Raw genomic sequence first — 26,492 nt, 5'->3', positions numbered from 1 at the left:
AGACTAAGCTTGTCATGAGAAGTAAGCATAGCTGTGAAATAGCAGGTGTAGCACTTTAATCACCGGCATACAATGAAGTACGTAGCTAACATTAGAAATCAATAGAGTTTCTTTGTCCCTTAGGTAGTAAGGCAGTCATTCACTCAGGTTATTAAATTTTGTATAAGGAATTTCTACATAAGCACTATTCATATTTTAAATAGCAGAAAAGAACACTAAACAAGGGATATCCATTATTTGCCTTTCCAAATTCCACCATAAAGTTCCACCTCCAGTGTTTTACACCTTCTTGCATGACTCCATTGCCAAGATGCTTCACTAACCCTAGGTGGCAATGTTGCATTGGGTAGGATTCATTAAGACCTTGGAAAGTGGGGTCTGGCTTTCTGAGTAAGGGCATAGTTGAAATCAACCTTACAAAATCTTAGGTGAGAATGCAGGGTTTGTCACACATAGGCACATTTAAAACCACCAGAAGATATATCTTAAAAAGGTATTTGCACATTTTAAATATTAAATTAATACTACATGTTTTATTAGCATTGAAAATTGTCTCCTTTTTATACTTTAGTAAGTGCCATTATCAATACATAGTTTTCAGTGTACAACTGTCAAGCGTTCAGTAATACTTGATTACTGTGATTTAATTGTCAAAACCACTTTTGAATGGACCAGAAGTGCTTTGAAACCTGAATAAATAATTTACCTGGTTGTTCAAATATAGTTCAGGAAAACAAGCTAATACATTTTCTTGGCTCACTGTCATGGCTCACTAGTCAAAGTTTATTTAATAACAAAATATCACATAACTGCCTTGAACCAATACAGTTCTCTAGAAACCATCATTATGAAGAGATTTGGAGCAGAAATTTGATCTAATTTAGTCACATAAGCAAAATAACTCAAATAGGGCTATGATATCCCTTTGTTCATTGGTTTATTCATTCAAACTGTGGTTGGGGGTATCTTCAAAATAAGCCAGATTTGCAGTTTCAATAAACCACACCCCAGAAAGCATATGTTTTTTTTCATTTACCTCTATAGCTAGCAGTCTAAATAATAAACATGTGTTTAATTTAACTAAATATCCAAATGATATTTCTAGGATATCTGGAATATAGTTGCTTTTATGAATATAAATTACTACCACCCCAGACAATATCAGAAATATTTATAGTATTAATTTTCACTATCTCTGAAAAAAAGGCTTGCTGAACAAACCTCAGATTAGTCCCTATGGAATTAAAAATGTGTGGAGCCTGAAGTGAAGAAGACGCTATAGCATTTAGAACCAGAGGCAGAGCTATTCCCCTGGAAGGTTTCTGTATTCATAATCAACACAGCCCACTTTGGTTTTGTAGGGTCTACATTTGAGGAAATGTGGACAATATTGCAAACAAATTTTTTTTTGAAATTTTGGAGGTAATTCTTTCAAAGCAAAAGAGAAGACTTGAAAAAAATTTTACTTTCCCTCCCTGTGTCATAGCACCTCTCCCACTACTGTGACATGTGGATACTGTCCCAGTGCAGCAAATAAATACAGGGAAGAATCTGACTGATATTGCCTCCAATATGCCCTTCTTACTTTATTTTAAATTTACATTGTATTTCTGTAACAGGAGGAATCCTGAATTTCCTTTTCCCAATTAATTGTGCTTTGGTAGTAAAATTTATTTTGGGGGTTTGGTTTGGGAGAACAGCAGCTAGTGCTCTTCTCTTTAAAAACTATAAAGTTGCTCTTCCAACTTTCTTCTCTTCCTCATCCTTTCCCAAAATTTTAATTTTTCTCTTCCAAATAAAACTATTAATTTTCATTATAGACACAAACACTAAAGCACCAAATGTGTACAACCTCAAAGTGATATGAAAAATAGCGAAGAAATAACAAAGAAGGAATGGGAAAAGCAGATAAGAGAAATAAACTCCCTTAATTTTGTTCAAAAGGGTCAGCTGGACATAAGCATGGTTTTGACTCCCTTCCTACTGACTCCTCAACAGTCCTACCCTCTATTCCACAGCTTACTCCTCCTGGTTGCAATTAAATCAGATTTTTAAAGCTTTCTTCCATTAGGGGAATGGGGCATGTGTGTGCACGTGTGTGTGTGTGTGTGTGTGTGTGTGTGTGTGTGCACACGCGCGCGCATACATACAAACTTTAAAAACCCAAGCAAACAGATGTGGATAAAGAAATTCTTCTTCTGGTTAAAATGGATCAGGTAAGATAGGAATGGTAATTCATTTTAGTAAGTGGTATATCAACTTCTCTCTAAAAAAATTCTCAATGAAATTAAAGAATCATCACTAAAAAACAAAATGTTGAGTTTAAAAAAATTATTTTGTTTATCATAATAGATACTTGTTCTCTGCTCCAACCTAGAAGATAAAATGGAAAATAAAAGCAAATTTAAAACTATTCACTGATGATATCCTTAACATGTTGTTTTTGAAATCAGTGAATTATTTTTTACAGTCATTTTGAATTAGTCATTTATTACCCAAAATATAATTATCAAAATAAAATTATGACAAATTTCCTTTTTTCTTTTAAGACACATAATTTTAAGAACAGGTCTTGGGCAGAAACATCTAGACTATACAGAAAGGGAATCATAGGAAGATAATAGGGAAGTAAAAGGGCTAACTTTGCCTTACTGTTGGGGAGGGAGTCTGGTTACTGCATTTAAAGTCAGGAAAGGGGGAGTTCCCATCGTGGCGCAGTGGTTAACGAATCCGACTAGGAACCATGAGGTTGCGGGTTCAATCCCTGCCCTTGCTCAGTGGGTTAATGATCCGGCGTGTGGATCCCGCGTTGCTGTGGCTCTGGCGTAGGCCGGTGGCTACGGCTCCGATTCAACCCCTAGCCTGGGAACCTCCATATGCCACGGGAGCCAAGAAATAGCAACAACAACAAAAGACAAAAATAAATAAATAAATAAATAAAAAATAAAGTCAGGAAAGGGGAACCTGCCCAACCTCACATGTAGCCAAGAGGGGACACACAATTAAAGGAAAAGCTGCACTCTGGCTCTGGAATTGTTTCAGGCCCACCCCCCATCCATTCACTCTCCTTCTTGATATGCCCTCTTGGTTTTCGGTGGTGACTGTTGCTCCTCGTTTGGTTCTGTAACCTCATTATTGTTCTTTACCCAACCAATTAGAGACCTTCTATCCTAGTGTTCATCCTTGGCACCTCTTTGACTATGACTTCCTTCTTTGCCTTCCAGAATAGGGGACAAATAAATATACCTAAAACCACATGAGAAAGCAGTTCTGCTGGCAGCTAGGCCATGATGTTCCCAGTTGAACACAAACCAAGTTCACAGGACAGAAACAATTTCTAAACAAGCCTACTTCATGACAATAGTTAGAATGAGACAGAATAAGTCCACTCTGCAACCACTAAAATGGTGAAGCATCCCTGCTTCTGCCTAACAGGAGTGACTCACCAAGGAGAGTCCCATCCCACTATGGCACTCCTTTCTGATCAGTAAATATTAAGATTCACAGTCACAGAACTGCTCCTGCTGCCTGAAATATTTCATTCAGAATTGGCCTCCACCTTCTTAAACTCACTTGAATCATCTAGCACAAACCCATATCCTGTGAGAAGCTTCTCCCAACTCCTCATGCTTCCTTTGGAATGCAATAAAAATAAATTTAATTTCTTTTTACTACAAGAAGTGTGTTCCTGATGATCTTCTATTGGTGGGAAAAAACTTAATTACTTTAAGGCAAATAAGGGAAAAACCCATTTACTTTAAGGGAATTTTAAATGTCATTCTCATCTTCAGGAACCCTTAAAAATGCTTCTTGCTGCATGTTTTGTATTCTTCTATTTCTACTAAAGTCCTGTGGCAATGCACTTCATCTGCATTCTCTCCCTTTAATCTAGCATCAAACATAGAAAGCAAGCAAAATAAGTGTTTTTGTTCCCAAGTGACTTGTGAAAGTTCACTCAGGGAGTTGAACCAATGCCTTGTAGAGCTCTGAAATCTCCACTCCTGATATTTTAACAAAGGAAGAGTAGCCAAGGAAAGAGCCAGGAGTTTAAATTTACCCCCTCAAAAAATATACTGAGGGATACAGAAGCTCCTACAGAGGACTCCAACTTAAGTGTGAATGGGTTCAGGAACAATGGTCACTGACACCTGAGCCCTGGGCACTCCTGTGTCAAGGGAAAGGCTAGCCAAATAAGCTACTCCTGTTTCCCTCAGGGATGGTCAGATCAAGAAATGATAAGGACTGGAGGCAAAACAAGACCTCCTGAATTCAGGTCCCAATCTACTATTACTTAGTTAATCGCTTCTCCAAGGGAAGGAGAGATTGGGAGTTCCCAACTCCTGGCTCCTTTAAGCACAGCATCAGTCCCCTTCTCTGACTGTCACTACACCTGGAGTTACCTTATCCCCAACCCTCCACCCTCCAACCTCCACAACACCCACTCCACCCCACCCCCAACTTCACTAATGAAACTGAAGCTCACAAGTGCTACTTCAAGGCTTCAGAATAGCATAACCATCTCTAGAATCTATCACTGAAGGCCCAGCTGGAGTTTCCATTGTGGCTCAGCAGATTAAGAATCCCCACCCCATGAGGATGAGGGTTTAACCCCTGGCCTCACTCAGTGGGTTAAGGATCTGGCATTGCTGCAAGCTGCGGTATAAATTGCGGATGCGGCCCAGATCCAGCATTGCTATGCTTTCCGTGTGTGACACCAACACCTTTATGAGATGTAAAGTCAGCAGATGTGAAGTAGGTTATAAGAGTTCCTTGAAAGTGTTGCTAAGGAGTTCTTGTCGTGGTGCAGCGGAAAGGAATCTGACTAGGAACCATGAGGTTGCAGGTTCGATCCCTGGCCTCGTTCAGTGGGTTAAGAATTTGGTGTTGCCATGAGCTGTGGTGTAGGTTGCAGACACAGCTTGGATCTGCTGTTGCTGTGGCCACGGTGCAGGCCAGCAGCTGCATCTCCTATTGGACCCCTAGCCAGGGAACCTCCATATACCACAGGTGCGGCCCTAAAAAGCAAAAAATTAAAATAAATAAATAAATAATAAAGTGTTGCTGAGCTCTCCACCAAAGAATAAGTATTCAACTTATTCTCAACTTCAGACACAAACTATGTCCAGAACCATCTCTTTCCCAAAGATAACAGAGGCCCTGGCCTGGGGCTGGAGTTCTCCTAGTAAGTGCCCCCTAGGGATCCTGAATGGTCTTTCTTACACTGCTTACCATTTGGGACAATTCTAATCATCAGAGATGTTTTAACAGTAGTTAACATGACAAGGAAAAAGCATAAATCCTTGATTCCAGAAGGTTCCATACCCCCTATACAAATGTGACCACCACCATCCCAGCAAATCTTGAATACCTCATTCCAAGGGATAAGGAATAGAAGTCTCATTGGCCTCAAGGCCCTTGCTTTTTCCAGGGAACCTGCTGGCACAAGCCCACCGAGGATTATAAATATAACCACTTCAAACAGAGGCCCCCAGTAGAGAGCAGATCCTCATGTAACTAGCACTATGAAAGGACACATTCAAACTCTATGGCCATGACCTGCACCTCAAACAACGTGAGGATATGTTAACAAAAGGAAGGTTCTCAATTCTTTTAATACATAAAATGGCAAAGGAAATTACTTTTCCGTGTATACACACTAAATAGAATCTCTTCAAGCATATTTCTATTTAGACAATTATTTGCAAACACTAGAAATAACATGTTAAATGAGCTGTCACCAGATGGATCAAACATTTGCACAACTCTCAGATAAAAGGCCTAATGGAACCCTAAGTCACTCTCATGTTCATGTGAGTATGAGTATTAGTGTGTGTTTGAGTATAATTTAAAACTCAAGTGCTTTACTTCCCCCGAGAAGGGTTGTTTATAGGAAGCTTTCTAGACATCAGTTATATACATCATGTAGAAACACATTTTTATAAGACAAGTCTGTCTTTCATTTCTAGAACTGGTGGTAAATGAGGGGACTGAGTTAGTCAACTTACGGTATTTAGGTTTCTTCTCAGAGGCATTTTCCTGGGGATTTTACATAGAGTCTAATTCTCATCTTCCTAACTAGACTCTTAGTTCCTGAGGACTAGACCTGGGCTTTCTACCTCCTTTATGTTCCTCTCAGGTGGCCATAGGAGAGGCTGACCTACTACGTGCTGGGTGCTTAGTTTCTTACCTAATTTTTTCATTAACTCCAAACACAAACATTCTTATAGTTTTAAATAAAGGGAGGCATTTATTTAAGACACTTACCCTAGATCACAAGATTAGATAATAGCAAAGTCGATGCTTGAGTTACCTTGTGAACCTGAGGTCCACCTGTTATACAGTACTGTGATATACTACACTATATTAGAAAACACTATACCATACCACACCATACTATTCCTCATTCCAGCACAATATGAAAAGTAGCTGATGTTTACTAAAATCTGACAGCAAAGTGAGAATTTAAGTCAGAGATATAAGGAACCCCATTTCTTTCGTTTCCAAGAATGTCAACGCCTTATTTAACAATTTGAAAAGCCATGTAGCAAATTAACAAGAGAATGGAAACTCAATTTCCACACTTACTCATGTCTCAGAAGTATGATCAGAGTAATTCAAAAAATACAAGAGCTCATCGCCAAAGTAAGAAGACAATCTAACCATTACCTGGTGAGGCTTACAGCCACAAATCTGACGCATATGCTCAGAAAATACTTACTGAATGAATGAATGACTCAAAACAAAGGAGCAAATCTTGCTCTGGTAAACACTGTGAAAACACTTCAGTTACTCTTAAACTGATATATTAACTTGAAGCGTAAGATTCTGTAAAAAACTAATATATAAGATTCATTTTTTTAAAATCATAAATCCGAGCATGGTGAGTGTGATGTCCCTTTGGCTGGGGAGGTAAGTGCAAGAGACTTAAGCAGAGGGTGCTATGGAGCCAGGTTGGAAGAGTCAGCAGTTGTTCTTAGGCCCCAGGGGACTAAGGCTAGTGTTTTATTACAATTTGGCTGAATTTCTCAATTTTTAAGACTGAATGAGAAAAAAGTATTTGCAAATCCAAAAGGCAAAGAAAAGTGAAAAATCCAATAAATCCAGCCTTCTAGGAGGCCCTCTGCTGGGACAGGCATGCCCTCCTTCCCCATCTTACATGTGTGTTCTCTCTAAATATCACAGCTGCTACAAAACTTTAATATGATAAGGGCCAGAAGGGGCTTCCCAGACCCAGATTTGGTCTTATCATTAGCACAGTTCCTTGGAGAGTGCTTCACACACTTCAGATCTGCACAGAGAGGATTAACGTAAAAGCAGGAAGAAAATGAAGGAAGAAGGCAAAGGTGACTTGTAAAATCCAACCAGCATCTGCCACTTCAAATCCATCAGTACTAAGGTAGTTTAATTTGCAGGAATTGTCCTCCGGTTTCCAGAAAAACATTTCTTAGGCAAAGGTGGTGTAGGTCACCTGGCAGTTATGCACAGGAGGACTTTACTGAGTGGGAATAAATGAATGAACACACAGAAAACAACAAAGTAGGAAGATCACAAACGTGTTCCTGGATAATTGCAAGAACTAGATTAGTGTTTGGCAGTGGAGCTGTTCAAATCAGGCCAAACCGTGTAATTTATTCCACCTTTATAAATTAAAAAAAAAAGATTAAAATGGTTATCTTTGATCAAAATATAAAGGAATAGTAACTCCTTTTGTTGATGTCTTTTGTAACTTTAGGTTTACAGAATTGAATGGATCACATTCCTCAATTCATAGTATGTGATCACTGGTGGTACCTGCAAGGCTATTATATTCTATTTTAATTTTTAAAAATCTTTTTAGGGCCTCACCTGCAGCATATGGAGGTTCCCAGACTAGGGATCCAGTCAGAGCTGTAGCCACTGCCCTACACCACAGCCACAGCAACACAGGACCCAAGCCACGACTGCAACCTACACCACAGCTCACACCAACACCAGATCCTTAACCCACTGAGCAAGGCCAGGGATCAAACCTGCGTCCTCATGGATGCTAGTAAGATTTGTTTCCCCTGAGCCGTGACAGGAACTCCTAATTTGTTTTATTTTAAATCTCTTTATTGCCCATTCCCAGCCTCAATCTCTTCTTAGGTATAGACTCTCACTCTAGTACATTTTTTTTATTATAGTTGATTTACAATGTTTCCTCAACTTCCACTGTACAGCAAAGTGACCCAATCACACACAGTTCGCCTGTGCCATATAGCAGGATCCCATTGCCCATCCATTCCAATGTAACAGTTTGCATGCACCAACCCCAAACTCCTCATCCACCTCACTCCTTTCCCCCTCCACCCTGGCAACCACAAGTCTGCTCTCCATGCCTGTGATTTGTTTCTGTTTTGTACATAGGATCATCTGTGCCATATTTTAGATTCCACACATAAGTAATATCATATGGTATTTGTCTTTCTCTTTCTAACTTACTTCACTTGGTGTGAGACTCTCTAGTTCCATCCATGTTGCTGCAAATGGCATTATTTCATTCTTTTTATGGCTGAGTAGTATTCCATTGTATATACATGTACCATATCTTCTTTATCTATTCTTCTGTCAATGGACATTTAAGTTGCTTCCATGTCTTGGTCATTGCAAACAGTGCTGCAATGAACATGGAACTGCATGTATTTTTTTGAGTTGGAAACAAACTCACAGATTTCAAAACCAATCTTATGATTACTATAGGTGAAACCACTGAGAGGAGGGAAGAACTGGGAGGTGGGAATAATATATACACACTACTTTCAAGCTATCTTTCATACATATTTATTTAGATGTATGTATATCTATATTATGATATATAAACCTTGTTTGTATCAAGCTTCTGCCTATTGCATACTATTTCATTAAATACATGTACCACATTTTATTTAGACAGTCCCCTAGAAATAGATGCCCATGTTATTTCTGCCCTTTGTCTGTTAGAACAAGTAATACTGCCACAGTCTCAGATGTCTTTCTATATATCCTTAATTTCACTGTGCATTGACAAGATAGCTCACTGGAATAGCTGTTTGTATTTCCACCAGCAACATAAGAGGATTCTCATGTCCCCCATCTTTAGTCAGAATTTGATGATATCTGATTTTATACTTTTTGTCAACTGGATTATTGGAAAATTGAGTCATTTTATTTAAAATTGCTTTTTTCTAAGATATTTAACAAGTTTTTTTCTTTTTTCATGGTTCTTTTAAAAAGTTTTTTTTAATTACTCAATTAATTTTATTAATTTATAGTTGTACAACAATCATCAAAACCAAACTTTATAGCATTTCTATTCCAAAACCTCAGCACATTCCCCTATCCCCCAACCTGTCTCATTCTGAAACCATAAGTTTTTCAAAGTCTATGAGTCAGTATCTGTTCTGCAAAGAAGTTCTTTGTGTCCCTTTTAAGATTCCACATGTAGGTGATAGCATTTGATGCTGGTGTTTCATTGACTGACTTCACTTAGCATGATAATTTCTAGGTCCATTCATATTGCTACAAATGCCGTTATTTCTTTCCCTTTTAATGGCTGAGTAATATTCCATTGTGTATATGTACCACATCTTCTTTATCCATTCCTCTGTTGATGGACATTTAGGTTGTTTCCATGTCTTAGCTATTGCAAATAGAGCTACAATGAACATAGGAGTATATGTGTCTTTTTGAGTCATGGTTTTCTCTGGATAGATGTCCAGGAGTGGGATTGCTGGAATAAATTGTAATTCTATTTTATTTATTTATTTATTTAGGCTTTTAGGGCCAAACGTGTAGCATATGGAGGTTCCCAGGCTAAGGGTCCAACTAGAACCGTAGCCACCTGCCTAAGCCACAGCCACAGCAACACAGGATCCGAGCCTCATCTGCAGCCTACACCACAGTTCATGGCAATGCCAGATCCTTAACCCACTGAGTGAGCCCAGGGACTGAACCCTAGTCTTCATGGATGCTAGTCGGGTTTGCTAATAGCTGAGCCATGGCAGGAACTCCAGGATTTCTATTTTTAGTTTTCTGAGGAATCTCCATACTGTTTTCCTCAGTGGTTGCACCAGTTTACATTCCCACCAAGAGTGTAATAGGGTTCGTTTTTCTCCACACCCTCTCTGGCACTCATTGTTTGTAGACTTTTGGATGATGGCCATTTTGGCCAGTGTAAGGTGGATCCTCATAGTGGTTTTGATTTGCATTTCTCTCATAATTAGTGATGTTGAACATCTTTTCATGTGTTTTCTGGTCATCTGTATGTCTTCTTTGGAGAATTGTCTGTCTAGATCCTCTGCCCATTTTTTGATGGAGTTGTTCATTTTGGGGGGATTGACCGATAGGAAGAAATTTTGGAAATTAATCCCTTGTCAGTTGCTTCATTTGCAAAGACTTTCTCCCATTCTGTGGGTTGTCTTTTCATTTTGTTCAGGGCTCCCTTTGCTGTGCAGAAACTTTTAAGTTTAATTAAGTCCCGTTTGTTTGTTTTTGTTTTTATTGTCATTACTCTAAGAGGTGGATCTGAGAAGATATTGCTGTGGTTTATATCAGAGAGTGTTTGGCCTGTGTTTTCCTCTAAGAGTTTTATAGTGTCTGGTCTTCTATCTAGGTCTTTAATCCATCTGGAGTTTATTTTTGTGTATGGTGTTAGGAAGTGTTCTAATTTCATTCTTCTGCATGTGGCTGTCCAGTTTTCCCAGCACCACTTGTAGAAGGGGCTGTCTTTTGTCCATTGTATATTCTTGCCTCCTTTGTCATAGATTAGTTGACTGTAGGTGCGTGGGTTTAATTCTGGGCTTTCTATCCTGTTCCACTGATCTATATTTCTGTCTTGGTGCCAGTACCATACGATTTTGATGACTGTAGCTTTGTAGTAGAGTCTGAAGTCAGGGAGCCTGATTCCTCCAGCTCCATTTTTCTTTCTCAGTATGTCTTTGGCTCTTCTAGGTCTTTTGTGCTTCCAAACAAACTTTAAAATATTTTTTTTTTTGAGTTCTGTGAAAAATGACCTTGGAAATTTGATAGGGATTGCATTGAATCTGTAGATTGCCTTGGGTAGTATAGTCATTTTGATAATATTGACTCTTCTAATCCAAGAGCATGGTAAGTCTTTCCATTTGTTTATGTCATCTTTCTTTCATCAGCATCTTATAGTTTTCAGAGTACAGGTCTTTTGTCTCTTTAGGTAGGTTTATTCCTAAGTATTATTCTTTTTGATACCATGGTAAACAGGATCGCTTCCCTAATTTCTCTTTGGGGTATTTCCTTGTTCATATATAGAAATGCAATCAGTTGCTGTGTATTAATTTTGTATCCTGTGACTGCCAAATTCGTGGATGAGCTCTAACAGTTTTCTGGTAGAGTCTTTAGGATTCTCTAGGTATAGTATCATGTCATCTGCAAATAGTGATAGTTTTACTTCTTCCTTTCCAATCTGGATTCCTTTTATTTCTCTTACTTCTCTGATTGCCAAGGCTAGGACTTCTAAAACTATGTTGAATAGTAGTGGCGAGAGTGGATATCTGTGTCTTTTTCCTGACCTCAGCAGGAATTCTTTCAGCTTTTCACCATTGAGAATGATGTTAGCTCTGGATTTGTCATACATAGACTTTATTATGCTGAGGTAGGTTTCCTCTATGCCCACTTTCTGAAAGGTTTTTATCAGAAATGGGTGTTGGATTTTGTCAAAGGTTTTTCAGCATCTACTGAGAGGATCATATGGTTTTTATTCTTCAGTTTGTTAATGTGGTGAATCACACTGATTGATTTGCAGATATTGAAGAATGCTTGCATCCCTGGGATCAATCCCACATGATCATGATGTACAATCCTTTTAATGTACTGTTGGATTTGGTTTGCTAGTATTTTGTTGAGGATTTTTTGCATCTATGTTCATCAGTGAAACTGGCCTATAGTTTTCTTTGTTTGTGGTATCTTTGTCTGGTTTTGGTATCAGGGTGATGGTGGCCTCATAGAATGAGTTTGGAAGTGTTCTTTCCTCTGCAATTTTTTGGAACAGTTTCAGAAGGATAGGTGTTAGCTCTTCTATAAATGTTTGCAAGAATTTGCCTGTGAAGCCATCTGGTCCTGGACTTTTATTTGTTGGAAGTTTTTTAATCACCATTTCAATTTCAGTTCTTGTGATTGGTCCATTCATCTTTTCTATTTCATCTTAGTTTAGTCTTGGAAGATTGTACTTTTCTAAGAATTTGTCCATTTCTTCTACGTTTTCTGATTTACTGGTGTGTAGTTGCATATAGTAGTCTCTTATGATCCTTTGTATTTCTGTGATGTCTGCTGTTACTTCTCCTCTTTCATTTCTAATTTTATTGATTTGAGTCCTCTCTCTTTTTTCCTTGATAAGCCTGGCTAAGTGTTTATCAATTTGGTTGATCTTTTCAAAGACGCAGCTCAGATGTGCTGTTGCTGTGGCTATGGCATATGCCAGTGGCTACAGCTCCAATTCAACCCCTAGCCTGGGAACCTTCATATGCCACAAATGTGGCCCTAAAAAAGACAAAAAGAAAAAAAAATCCTAAAATAGTCTAAATATTAATCATTTTTGTTTATGTATTGAAAATATCTTTTCCAATCTCTTTTCCTATGAATTGCCTTGTCTATAATGATCATTGTTGAATAGGAATCCTTAATTTTGATAAAAATAATTTTTAATGTATACAATAGACTATCTGGAATCTTGTTCAAGAATCTCTTCTCAAATAGCATGACAGGAGATCCTGTCATGGTGCAACGCTTAATGAATCTGACAATGAACCATGAGGTTGCGGGTTCGATCCTGGCCTTGCTCAGTGGGTTAAGGATCCGGCGTTTCCATGAGCTGTGGTGTAGGTTGCAGACATGGCTCAGATTTCACATTGCTGTGGCTGTGGCGTAGGCCGGTGGCTACAGCTCCAATTCAACCCCTAGCCTTGGAACCTCCATATGCCGCGGGAGCAGCCCTAGAAATGGCAAAAAGACAAAAAAAAAAAAAAAATAGCATGACAAAAATATTCTCCTGCATGTTCTTCCAATTACTTTAAAGTTTAATTTTTCATATTAAGGTCTTTAATCCACCTGGCTGCCATGTCAAGAACTAGAGATCAATGCTTTTGTCCCAAGGGAATGATAGCAATGCAGCTCCATTGCTACCTTTACAAATCCAGGAGTGTCAGCAAAAATTGAAAAATGTTTCATTTTTCAAGAGAAGCCAGAAATCTGTATTCTTTCTATAAAACATTTTCTGATATTTAAAACATAGTGCTGCCCCCTCAAAAAAAAATTTATATGGCCTAGACTTATCCTTGTGAGTAGCCTACTTATGATCTGTGAGTCAGAATTTCTCTAATATTTTGACCTGACTTTTGAAGCTTTGTACTCTAGTTATAACCAGAGCAAGTAGTTTTTGCTTTCATTGCTTTGCATTTTCTTTACCTATTTAATATAGCTTTCCTATTCCTAACCTGTTCCTAATTCTACCCATTTGTAATTTTTATCCCCATCTCTATACAGATGAAATAACTGACCATCACTTAGGCAATATATTTCCTATTACTACACAAATGCAACCTGATGGCAACAGGGGTAGCCACAAGAACCACTCTGATGAGGCATAAAAGAGGAGTCATTTTTCTACCATCTGACCTGACAACACAGATTCCAGGAACATACGCCTGGCTGGACTGGCTGGAGAGTGCTATTTTGTAAACACCTTGGAAGCAAGTGCTGTGGCCTCACTCCCACCCAATGTCCAGGAGCTTCTCACAAAGGTATTCAACAGAGGACTCCTTTGTCCTCTCATCCTCTAACAAGTGAATGGAGAAAAAAAAACACAAAAACTCAGCTTCAAAGTAGGTATAGAAGTGGCCAATAAAAACCTTGCATAGTAGTAAGTAGTCCTGAAATGACTTGGACAAGAGAATTTTAGTACCCAATTCACAATAAACTACAGAAGAACTTGGTAGAAACTATGGTCAACTGCATTAACATTTAAAGTGTCTGACACTCTTTCTGTAGGAAGATTCCACTTTCCTCTACACTGATGTCACATGTGGCATGTGACTTGTAGTACCCTTTCCTGGAGCCCACTTTATTGAATTCAGCAGTAGCCACATGACTTGCTATGGCAAAGAAATGTGAACAGAAGTGGTGTGTGCTGCTTTTGAACAAAATCTTCCCTCTTCCTTTAACTGGCATATTGCAGAGAGAGCCCACTCCTTCAACCTGAGTTATAGAATAATGATGACATGGAGCAAAACCTCAGCTGACTTCCAGCAAAAATGCAGCATGAGTGAAAAATAGGCCTTTGTTGTCAAAAGCCACTGAGATCTTGGAGCTGTTTGCTGCCACAGCATAACTGAGCCTAAGCTGACAGATAAAATTTACTACCACAGATTCATGATACTTTGCCTTTAAGACACTTTCCTCCCAAACTATTCATAGTGCTTTATGTTCTCTCGCTAATTCTCTTAAAAGCAGTGATTTTTTGTTTTGTTTTGAAATTATCTCTTAATAAATACAATTACTATTATGTTACCTCTGTTTCCTAACACCAAGTACTCTTCCCCAGACTACTAAGCACACTACTTAATATTCTTTAAAAGTGCTTTGAGAACTCAGGAGTAAGTTAAAAGTTTTTAATTTTAAAGCATTCTTTTATGTACCAACATCTACTTTCCAGTGTGGCATATAAGGTGCTTACAAGTCGCCACTCTGTGCTAACAAGTAAAAAGCTGAACAAATGGGGGGAAAAAATCAACAATTCTTCTGAGATCTATTAAAAAAGAAAATTCACAGGGCAAATTGCTACCCACAAAATTGTAAAGATAGATAGGCAAATACAGAGAATCACAACTTACCAGAGCAGAAACAGGAGAACAGACACCTCTACAGGAACCAATGCCAGGATAGGAAAAACCAGAACTGTAATTGATGATCTGCTAAAGGCTCCGTGTGGACAACTCTGAGTTAAAACTCCAGGGGATGAGAAGCCCCACACTTTTGTTAGTTTTACCTCTTGGAGCTAAACCAGGTTCTCACAGTATTTATCAGAGGAAAATTTTTTTATGCTTCCAGAGGGAGGAAGAGAAATGGAACCACTTTGAAATATAGACCATTTTATCCATTTTAACAAGGTCAGCCCTTGAGATAAACTGTTTTTCCAGAGCCTAACCTACTGAGGTTTTATCAGAGCTTCCCTGGCCTGGAGGAAGGAAACTAGCCAACTCTAGCTCACAGCGGCCATTCCATCCCACCTAAGAAGGTGGATGAGAGGCACTTGTGATGTTCACAGCATTGGTCCACAGGATCATTAAAAGACAGGACTAATTACAGAACTAGAGAACACTTCCTTGACCCCCACATCTCTAAAAGCTTATTTGTTACAATTCCTTTCACTTAGTAAATCATGTCTGACTTTCTACAAAAGTACAGGTATAACAAAAGGCAAAAAACTGTTTGAAGAGACAGAGCAAGCATCAGAATCAGACTCAGATATGGCAGGGATTTTAAAATTATCATCCCAGGAATTTGAAACATCTGTGATTATTAATACGCCAAAGGCTCTAATGGAAAAAACAGACAACGTGCAAGAACAGATGGGTAAAGTAAGTAGAGAGGTGGAAATTCTAATAAAGAATCAAAAAGAATGCTAGAGATCAAAATTACTGTAACAAAACGAAGAATGACTCTGATGAGCTTATTAGGAGACTGAACACAGCTAAGGAAAGAATCCCTATGCTTGAAGATATGGCAAGAGTTCTATTATTTGAGGCCTTAAATATAAATAATGTACATTTAAAAAACATAGTAACCTTTCCATTTGGAATCCTTGAGTTTCAAAATGTCATCTTTCTAGGGCAGCTTCCCTTTGAGCATCATTCAAAATTATGGAAGAACCTGGAAAAAAAAACATAGCCAGTTACAGCTCTGAACACTGCAACATCTGTTCCTGCCAGCAGAGAAGTGGGGTTTCCCCTTGCTATTGCATTTGTCACCTTCTGAGGTAAAACAGAGGAACAGAGGCATCGTGAAAATAAAGCACTGGAACACTAGTAAATTACCTTGCAATATTGTCCCCAATATCTATTTGGTACTGAAGCTTTAAGTCTTGCCAACAAAGTTTTGGTTTCTCTTAGACAGCTGGAGAAATACGGAGTACACACAAAGGAAATCCATATACATATCTGTGGGGCTTTTTCTTTTATTTGTATCTCTGAAATTCTTCTTTACATCCCATCTGGCTCCCTGGGAAGAAAGTGTATCCTGAGGGCATCCAGTTGTTACAATAAGTATTTTAACATTCCATAGTTATTTTATAAAGATATTGAATCATGTCTACAGTTTGATACTGACAGTCCTAAGATGTATAATCTCCTAAATTTATGATTAAAGAGGAAACACTGAGAAAATTTAGGACTTTGGGGTCATAGCTAGTAATATCATTCAACAGTAAGTAGCACCTGTTAAAGGCTTAAGCATATTATTTTTTCTAGCTTTCAACTTAATAGACCTTATCATTTAGGTATTTCTAAAAAGGAACTTGAGTTTGGGTATTATAGGCCCACTGGCCTCATCACCAAGTTATTCTCACAGTACCTGGGAATGACAACTACATGACTCACCAACACACAGTTCAACACCTTAGGAATCCATGTCCTTTACCACTATACTACGATTCCTCTTCCAGAGAATAGAAAAAGAGGATACACTTCCCCAATCCATTCTAAGAAATATAAACTCCCGATCAAGTCAGACAAGTAGAACATGTGAAAAGGCTATTATAAGCCATTCAGACTTAAATGCAAAAGTCTTACACAAATCGTTTAACACAACAAGCCCATAGAAACGATAATATAGTTGATCTTTGGGCAACTTGGGGGTTGGGGCATCACTCCTCAGTCAAGAAATAAAAGTCTGTGTATAACCTTATGGTCAGCACTGTGTATCTACATTACACATCCATGTATTCAATCAACCTTGGATCATGTAGTTCTGTAGTACACATTTATCGAAAAAATATCTGTGTATAAGAGGATCTGTGCAATTCAAATCCATGTTGTTCAAGGGTCAATTGTGGAGTTCCTGTTGTGGCACAGCTTGTCTCTGTGGACTTGCTGGTTCCATCCCCAGCCCAGAGCACTGGGTTTAGGATTTGGCATTGTTGTAGCTGTGGCATAGGTTGCAGTACAGCCTGGATTCAATCCCTGGCCTGGAACTTCCATATGCAACAGGTATGGCCAAAAAAAAAGGGGGGGGGTCATTTGTACATCTTGACCAAGTTGGGTTAATACCAGAAGTGCAATGATAAACTCTATAAAATCTATGAAATGTATTTATCATGTTAATAGATTAAAGGAGAAAAACCATACATATAATCATTTCGATAGATGCATAAAGAGCATTTGATAAAATCCAATATGCAGTCATGATTTAACAACAACAAAAACCCTCTTACCAAACTAGGAATAAAAGGAACCTTGCTTACCTTGATAAAATACATCTAAAGACTAAAGACCAAGAGCAAACAAAATTTCCCATGGTAAAAGTATTCCCTTTAAAGTCAAGAAAAAGATAAAGACACCCTCTGTTATGGACTGAGTTGTGTCCCCCAAAATTTCTATGTTAGGAGTTCCCATCATGGCACAGCAGAAACAAATCCAACTAGGAACAATGAGGTTGTGGTTTCGATCCCTGGCCTTTCTCAGTGGGTTAAAGATCTGGTGTTGCTGTGAGCTGTGGTGTAGTTCTCAGACGTGGCTCGGATCTGGTATTGCTGTGGCTGTGGCATAGGCTGGCAACTGTAGCTCTGATTAGACCCCTAGCCTGGGAATCTCCATATGCCGCAGGAAGAGGCCTTAAAAAAAAAAAGCAAAAAAAAAAAAAAAAAAAAAAAAAAAAAAAAGTATGTTAAAGCCCTAACCCCCATTGTGACTGCATTTGGAGATAGGACCTATAAGGGTGTAATAAAAGTTAAGTAATGTTAAAAAGTTGGGGTCCTAATGCAACAAAACTGATGTTTTCTTCTCCTCCTCCCCCTCCTAACTCTCCTCCTCCTTTTCACATCCACACCTGCGGGATATTGAACTATGGAAGTTCCCAGGCTAGGGGTCAAATTGGAGATGCAGCTGAGGCCTATGCCACAACCACAGCAATACCGGATCCTTAACCCACCAAGCAAGGTCAGGAATCGAACCCACATCCTCATGAAGACTACATTGGATCCTTAACCTGCTGATCCACAATGGGAACTCCAGAACTGATGCTATTACAAAAAGAGGAGAAGACACAGAGCCCACTCTCCCTTGGCATGCACAGAGAAGAGGTTATGCGAGGACACAGCAAGAAGATGTCATCTGAAAGTCAGGAGGAGAAGCCTCACCAGCAAACAAACCTGCTGGCATTTCTACCTCAGACTTCCAGCCCATAGAACTATAAGAAAATGAATTATTGTTGTTTAAGCCACCCAGTCTGTGGGTTTTGTTATGGCAGCCCTGGCAGACTAAGACACTCTCAATAATTGTTTCAGTTCAATTCTGTATTGCAGGCCTCAGAGAGATGAATGAACAGAGCACCCTGTAATAGGGATGTAAGCAATATAAAAAAGTGCAACCCACATAACAAAACATTGATAACTTTTAAACTGAAAAGACAAGCCATAAACTGGGAGAAGATATTAGCATCACATATATCTAACAAATAATCAGTAAAGAATAAAAAAAAGAATAAAGAACTCCTACAAATCAATAAAAAAAAAAAGGATGCAAAAGATATCCACACTGTCTTGATGATCAGCAGCTGTTTCAAGAAAGAGGAAGGAGACATCATTGTATACTTATTACATTGTCTGACAACAGCAAGTATTGGGAAGGAGTAGATCAATGGAGATAGATATGCTTTTTCACACATAACCCCTATACACTATATGGAGCTATAAATTGGTATAGAAATTTTAGAAGATAATTTGATATTATCTTATAAAGGTAAATATGTGTGAATATTACAACTCAGGAATCCTACCCCTTATTATATACCCAAGAGAAACTCTTACACATATGTACCAGGAGACATGTACAACTATTTTTACACTAGCATTTTATAATAGTATTTTTATACTACTTGTTCAAAATAGCAAAAAAAACTTGGAACACCCAAAAGGCCATTGATAAGAGAATGGATAAGTAAATTGTGGCATATTCATACAATAGAATACTATACAGTGATGACAATTAATGGATCATAGTTACATGCAACATGAATGTCTTAGAGACATAAAGTTGACTGAAAAAACCCATGTTTTAAAAGACTACATGCTGTATTAAAACAATTTTATAGAGCATGAAAATAAATAAATGTCATTTAGTGATATATTTGTGATAAAACTATATTTTTTTAAAAGCAAGGAAATAATAAATCCAAAATATAGGACAGGAGTTCCCATTGTGGCTCAGCAGAAATGAATCCAACTAGGAACCATGAGGTTACGGGTTCAATCCCTGGCCTCACTCAGTGGGTTAAGTTTCCCACACTGCTGTGAACTGTGGTGTAGGTCGCAGATGCGAGTTGGATCTGGTGTTGCTGTGGCTGTGGAGTAGGCCAGCAGCTATAGCTCTGATTAGACCCCTAGCCTGGGAACCTCCATATGCCACAGGTGTGGACTTAAAAAGCAAAACAGCAAAGTATAGGACAATGTCTACCTTTTGTGGAAGAGGCAGAGGGATAGAATAGAGGAGGAGAATACTGATAGGTTAAATGTCATTGGCAAAGCTCTAGCTCTTAATTGGGTTGTTGGTTTATCAGTGTTCATTTGATTATTACATCTCATAACTTACTTCTATATTGTATATATTTGTATATATATAAAATATTTAAAATTCAATTTAAAAAAACACTAAACTGATTTCTGATTGGCTATAGCCTGGGCCCATGAAAATTCAGGCTGAAGTTGAATTCTGAAATATCCTCATGAAGCATGGCAGCTCCTTAGTCTTTCACTATACAACTCCTAAGGAGTCATGAGAGTTCTCTTGTGGGGCAGTGGGTTAAGAATCAGCATTCTCACTGCAGCAGCTCCAGTGGCTGCTATGGTGTGGGTTTAATCCCTGGCCCAAGAAACTTCCACATGCCACAGGTGTGGCCCAAAAAAAAGGTCTTAACATGAGACTTAAATATGTCCTATATAAGACATGTCATGTTCTATTTGCAATCTGAATTTTTTTCTTTATAGCTGGTTTACAGTGTTCTGTCAATTTTTTACTGTACAGCATGGTAACCCAATTACACATACAAGTATACAATCTTTTTTCTCACATTATCATGCTCCATCATAAGTGACTAGACATAGTTCCCAGTGCTACACAGCAGGATCTCATTGCTTCTCCATTCCAAAGGCAATAGTCTGCATCTACTAACCCCAAGTTCCCAATCCATCCCACTCCCTCCCCCTCCCCCTTGACAACCACAAATCTATTCTCCAAGTCCACAATTTTCTTTTCTGTAGATTCCAGACATAAGTGATATTATATGGCATTTTCTTTCTCTTTCTGACTTACTTCACTCAGTATGAGAGTCTCTAGTTCCATCCATGTTGCTACAAATAGCATTATTTTATTCTTTTTTATGGCTGGGTAGCATTTCATTGTGTATACATATACCAAATCTTCCTAATCTAATCATCTGTTGCTGGACATTTAGGTTGTTTCCATGTCTTGGCTATTGTGAATAGTGCTGCAATGAACATGCAGGTGCATGTGTCTCTTTTAAGTAGAGTTTTGTCCAGACATATGCCCAAGAGTGGAATTGCTGGGTCATATGGTAGTTCTATGCATAGTTTTCTAAGGTACCTCCATACTGTTTTCCATTGTGGTCGTACTAACTTACATTCCCACCAACAGGGGTGTTCCCTTTTCTCCACACCCTCTCCAAAATGGTCATACTACCCAAAGCAATCTACACATTCAATGCAATCCCTATCAATTACCCATGAAATTTTTCACAGAACTAGAACAAACAATCCAAAAATTTATATGGAACCACAAATGACCCAGAATTGCCAAAACAATCCTGAGGAACAAAAACCAAGAAGGAGGCATAATGGTCTCAGACTTCAGGCAATACTACAAAGACAGTAATCAAGAACCCAGAAATAAATCCAGACACCTAAGTCAATTAATCTTAGACAAAGGAGGCAAGAACATAAAATGGGGAAAAGAAAGTCTTTTCAGCAAGTATTGCTGGGAAACCTGGACAGCTGCATGCAAAGCAATGAAACTAGAACACACCCTCGCACCATGCACAAAAATAAACCCAAAATGGCTTAAAGACTTAAATATAAGACAAGACACCATCAAGCTCCTGGAAGAGAACATAGGCAAAACATTCTCTGACATCAACCTTACTAATGTTTTCTCAAGTCAGTCTCCCAAAGTATCGGAAATAAGAGCAAAAATAAACCAATGGGACCTAATCAAACTGATAAGCTTTTGCACAGCATAGGAAACCAAAAGGAAAACAAAAAGACAACTTACAGAATTGGAGAAAATAGTTTCAAATGATGCAACCAAGGACTTAATCTCTAAAATACACAAGCAACTTAATACAACTCAACAGCAAAAAAGCCAGCAACCCAATTGAAAAATGGGCAAAAGTCCTGAATAGACATTTTTCCAAAGATACACATATGGCCAACAAGCACATGAAAAAATGCTCAACATCACTGAGTATTGGAGAAATGCAAATCAAAACTACCATGAGGTACCACCTCACACCAGTCAGAATGGCCATAATTAATAAGTCCACAAATAACAGATGCAATCTGAATTTTGATTGCAAAGTGTGTTATGATCTACTGCTAAGGCAAGAAGTTCTGATTTTTTATTTAAAATTCTACTTCAATTGATCATATTTTCATGGATATAAGATGACTTTTACAAAAGGTCTACAGACTTTCTGTTTTGTGTGTTCAGAAGATTTTAATATACCTACTTTATATAACACTGTAGCCCATCATATGCATGTTCCTGATTTGTGAATACATTGTTTAAAAAAGGCTCACCCTGGATTTTGCTTTTTCCACTAGAATAGTTCCTGAAGTGTGGTTTGCAGATCCCTGGAAGGACCAAGACACTTTTAAGAATTTCATGAGTTCAAAACTACTTTCACAATAACACTAAAACATTATTAGCATTTTTAAAGGGTGTTGACATTTGCACTGATGATGCAAAAGCAACAGTGGAAAAAAAAGCCTGGCTTTTTAGCATGAATCAGGACAATGGCACCAAATTATGCATTCTTCACCTCCACAGGCTTGCAGGGGCTGGGATCTCAGGGGAAGAGCCAGGTCACTTATGAATGTCCTTGATGAAGCAGTAATAATAATTACACTTTATGTCTTACTTGAGCACATGTCTCTTACTCTGTGGCATGAAATGGTGAGTGCACTTAGAGCCCTTCTGCTTTATACCCACATCTGATGGTTGTCTCAATGGAAAGCACTTGTACAACTGATTTGCAAGCTGAGTTCCTTTTCACATGGAACACCATTTTTACTTGAAAGAATAGCTGACAGATAAGGTAGGTTATTCAGATTTGGATTTGGTAGACATTTTCTCAAAAATGAACAAAGTGAGCCTGTCACTTCAAGGAAAACAACTGACAGTATTTGTTGCTAATAATAAAATGCAAGTTTTAAAGATGGCATTTGAATTTTTGAAAACTTATGATCGCCACCATAAACTTGACAGTTTGCCAACCCTCAAAGGCTTTTCCGATGAAATCAACAGTGATATTACCAAATGTAATTCTCTTTTATTGTATATGGAAATGTGTCAAATTCAGAAGACTTGTATAAACAGCAAGCCAATATTTTCCAAATGACCAATGCCTGATGTTACAAAATTATGTGTGGGTCAAAGTCAATACAAATTGCAAAATAGATGAATTTTAAAGTAACAGAGTAGGAAAATAAATAATCTTGTAAATGTCATCAAATCAGACTATTTTAACAAGTTCAACAGAATGTTCTTTCTCTCTGTAACTGCAGGGGAGAGGGACTTTCTTTTCTTCTCTTGTTCAGATTCCTTTGGTTAATAATGAAGACCTGGGTTTTTTTTAGGATTGTAGCACTTATAAACCCAAACCAGGCCTATATGGAACTATAATGAAACAAAGCACAGTGGTTCCCTGGTCCTGGGGTAGGGGACAGGGACAGAGATCGTTATATAGGGCCAGGAGGAATCTTCTTAGGGTAAAGGATATATTCCCATCTAGATTGTGGTGGTGTTATATGACAAAGTGCAATTAGCAAAATTCATCAAATAATATCTTAAACAGATATTGAGAGGATAACTGCCCTGTAGAGATTAATACTACCATCAGAAATGAAGAGATGAATAGATTTTACTTAATAAAAATTAAATAAGGAGCATAGATCTTCTTTCTATGAAAAACTTTTATTCTAGGGTCCATGGTCTATCCTAGAAGTAGAATGCACAGCAGTTACAAATTCAGACGCTCAAGTTAGTCCTGAGCTTGAAACCTGGTGTTGCTGAGTACTATCTATGTGACTGTGGACTGGTCACTTATTCTAAGCCTCACTTTCTTCATCTGTAACATGGGGATAAATGCAGCACATATCTTGTTCTTTTAAGAAGATAAATTATATAAAGTGCCCAGCCCATAGGAAATGCCCCATAACATTTGTACTTACTTTACTGAACCATTTAGACACTTGACTGCTGCATGCATATCCCCTTATGGGTTGAACTGTGTTTTCCTCCCTCCCACAAAGATGCTGAAGTCCTAATTCTCAGAATGTGACCTGATTTTGGAAATAGTACATTTACAGAGCCAATCAAGTTAAAATGAGCTCATTTTAGGGGTAGGCACTAATCCAGTATGACTGGCATCTTTATAAAAAGGGGAAATTTGGACACAGATATAGACATACATAGGAAGAATGCCATGTGAACACGAAGGCAGAGGTCAGGGTGAAGTAGCTACAAGATAAGGAATGCTAAAGATTGCCAACAAAACACCAGAAGCTAGGGGAGAAGCATGAGACAAATTCTGTCCCATTCCTCAGAAGGAACCCACCCTGCCAACACCTTGAGCTTGGACTTCTAGCCCCCAGAACTGGGAAATAATAAATTTCTGTCACTTAAGCCACTCAACTTACAGTACTTTGTTACAGTAGCCCTAGCAAACCAATAAAGATGTCCACTGCATAAAGGCCAACATTTAACTCCAGGTCACCAAATAACTCAAAGAGACTATACAATATAAACATAAATGAGTCACTGCAGGCAGAGAGAGGAAAAGATGAGAGGGAAGAAGGGAAGGGGAAGGAACACAGAAACAATGATTGGAACTCCCAAGGTGAAAGAGAAAAGCTGAGAAGGGAATGGTTTGTATTAACAAGAGAATACACACATGCAGAATCCTGCCCACTGCCTCTTTTAGGCTTCCAGTGGCTCCTCACTATGGATCACAATCAATGTCTGTATAAGAACTCACCCCCAATTTACTGAGTAAATCAGATGTTTAAAGATTAGGTTTTTGCTTCTTTTTACTGTCTGAATTTCTTCATAGGAGGAAAGTCTCAGCTCAGTTCTTCTTTATCAAACACCTTCTAGCCACTGTCATCATCCTTTGCCAAAAACAACTGGACCCAAAGTTTCCAGCAAGCATGTCCTTTCCCTAAAGACTCAGAGCCCCAACCAGTTGTTATCACTGCATGATCATTTCAAGTCTCCACAACTCATTAGCTGCATAGATAATGGACAGCCACCTAAGGTTTTCTTACAAGAAATATTCATTTCTTTTTGTTGTAAATTGCCCTGCACCTTGAATTCAAATGAGTAAGTCTGGTTGAAGAAATTAGAATATCCACTTTCACAATTTTCTTAAAAGCATGTCCTAGGAGAAAGAGCCCTTTAAAATAATCTGAATTAATTCAACCACCAAATGCTTAAATTCTTGTCAAGAACACAGGCTAGAGAGTGACAGAACCAGGAATCAAGTATTAAATCCTTGACTTATGTGCATTTTCCTATATACTATTCACTCCCTGTTACTTTATAATAGTAAAATAATTGGTTTTCACAATTAATTAGGGCTAATCTGGATGCTGAACTTGCCCTTTTAAACAGAGTATAGGCTCCCTCCTTTTACAAGAAAAGCGAGTTCTAAGTATACCTTTGCCTGTTGTATGGAAAGTAGGAAGCAAATGTTTGACAAATGTTCATACAGACATTGGCAGCTATCTGTCCCTTTCTGTTATGAGAGCTCTGAAGGCCAAGTCACTGTGCCTCAGGGTGCCAAGGCAATTAGAGAATGCACAGAATAGTGGGAGGGCTTGAAAATGCCTGTGACATGCACTGTCCTCAGGGTTGTGCAGAGAAATAGGTCAAGGAAGGACCAGAGGAAGAAAGATACATATTCAACCTGAACCTTCACTTTCCAGCTATTGTTGGGACTAGGCTTCCTGCAGCTGAGATTCTGAAAAGTAATCACCCTAAGGTGAAAATATGAAATACAATTAGCAAATCCCTAGCTCCCATGGCACCTAAAACAGTATATGTTTTTTTATGTGCTACACACTCTGTTTCACACACTTGATACATATTACTTATTTCCTCATCCAAACTCCCCCCTGAGGTAGGAATTGATATTACCCCTATTAAACTAATGAAGAAATTGAGGTACAGAAGGGCTAAATATCTTGCCTGACATACCAAAACTAACAGCAGCAAAACCAGGATTCAAACAGAGGCGGCCTGGCTCTGGGGTCTATAATTTATATTGTATTTCTACTACACTTACATCTCTACTACCCCCAGTGGTGAACTGTTAAATGTTTAGTAACCAGTTCGGGTGAGGGGTGGGGGTGCTGATTTATAGAAGTTGCCCAATTCCATAGTATAAATACTCCCACCATGGACAATTTCAAGCCACCAATATGATATCACTGAATATAAAATTGGTGAGAGCCAGCTCTAACATACCACCGAGTTGAGCCAAAGAGTGGATGACTGACAATAAGGAGGCAGGAAATAGAATAACAAAGTGTCTTCACCATGCTACTTCTCCTAACAGCAATACCTGAGGAATTTCCTCAGGTCATAGGGAGGATCCCATTGCTAAGTTAGGTCCTGACACCTTATTCATGTATTATTCTCTCTCACCACCAGCCTAAGAAATGAGTCTTGGGATGTAACTAAAATATGACAACAAAACCCACTGCCTTTGGCTTGCCCCTGCTAGCCTGAATGCAGGATCCCACTCCAGCACTTCCTTTTCATAATGGGGGAAACTCACCACTCTTTGCTTCAGCTATTTGTACATGTGACCATCTCTGACTCTGTGCACTGGGGTGAGGGATAATTCTTCTGGCTGTCAACTCCACCATCATGTCACCATGGCTGACAGAACAGCCTCCCCAAGGCCAGGTGGGCACCACTTTCCCCAGCTGCAGCCTGGCTACTTCTCTCAATCAATAT

The 26,492-nt window shown here is 38.5% G+C and overlaps 1 long non-coding RNA gene across 2 annotated transcripts in view; it reads right to left on the bottom strand.

Moving 5' to 3' along the window:
- The window catches only part of LOC110256324, a 65,343-nt gene extending 47,613 nt beyond the window's left edge, over positions 1 to 17,730 (bottom strand). For both annotated transcript variants that reach the window (XR_002337733.1, XR_002337732.1), the window contains exon 1: positions 15,810 to 17,730. This is a non-coding gene — a long non-coding RNA (uncharacterized LOC110256324). The remainder of the gene's footprint in view (positions 1 to 15,809) is intronic.

This window comes from Sus scrofa, chromosome 13 (genome assembly GCF_000003025.6).
Source record: "Sus scrofa isolate TJ Tabasco breed Duroc chromosome 13, Sscrofa11.1, whole genome shotgun sequence".
Classification (NCBI taxonomy): Eukaryota; Metazoa; Chordata; class Mammalia; order Artiodactyla; family Suidae; genus Sus; species Sus scrofa.
This window is presented reverse-complemented; position numbering and strand designations above follow the sequence as displayed.